The sequence below is a fragment of the Eurypyga helias genome, unplaced genomic scaffold (assembly GCF_000690775.1).
Source record: "Eurypyga helias isolate BGI_N326 unplaced genomic scaffold, ASM69077v1 scaffold11806, whole genome shotgun sequence".
NCBI lineage: Eukaryota > Metazoa > Chordata > Aves > Eurypygiformes > Eurypygidae > Eurypyga > Eurypyga helias.
In genome coordinates, this window is record NW_010254719.1 from 23888 (window position 1) to 24913 (window position 1026).

Here is a 1026-nt window from a genome sequence, read left to right on the forward strand (position 1 = left end):
GGAAATAAAAGAATCATTGCACGTGTTCGTTTGGTTTTCAGAAGGAAAGAGCCAGCACGTGGCATTTTCTGGTACTGGACGTGCAGGCCCAAGCTTTGACAGTGTGCAAGCATCCACTGCAAAGCATCTCAGTACAGTACAGGAGTTCTGGAATGCCCACCTGCAGGGTGACAGGAGGGTGACAGAGACAGCCCCGGTTTTTGTCAGAGTACTGATGCCAGGCAAAAAGCAAAATAACCCACCATTTCTGACATGGAATTTTAGCCATCAATTGACAACTGTTGTGCTGCCCCTCTCCCCTTTTAGTTAAAGCCTCCACGCCCTCCATCATTTCTGCATGGATTAAAAACAGCCAGCCAAAATCCTGTCGAAAAGTTGAATGTTTCTCTACCAATGACTGTCCCTAAGAAACTGCCAAGGAACCAATAGTGTCCTAGACTCAACACAAGCTTAAAGTGAGGTCCATGTTTTATATCATCACATGGAAACTACCGGACTACACAGTGCATAAATGAAATGTGCTTCTGGAGTACTGAATTCACAAACAGAATCTTCAAAGGCAAATAATAATAACAATAATAATAGAAAAAAGGATAAAAACTGTCTACTCTTGGAAGCAATTTTGAGGTGTTTGACAACAAACGCGTCCCGAAGACACCTGAAATTCATTCTCACGTGTAATTCATACCCTTAGAATGGGGCATTCGCAAGCTCATCTTCGGCTCATGTACACAGCACCTTTTGCTGTTAATAGATCTCTTCTGTTTCCAAAAAAAGGCATTTTATGTTACAGAAAACAACACTGATGCGGCACGTGTTTACTGATACCATGGGGTCTTTCTGACCCAGCGAAGAGTGAACCCAGCATCTGTTCTTATCTTAATGGATGCCGCTTCGGCTTCTCTCACGGTTTCCTTCACAGACTGCATGAGATTCTGGGCGTTGTGAACCAACATCTCCGTGGCCTGGCGAGAAAAGGAGAGGTTGCCGGCGCGTCCGCAAACACCAGGGCAGGCCCGCGGCCCG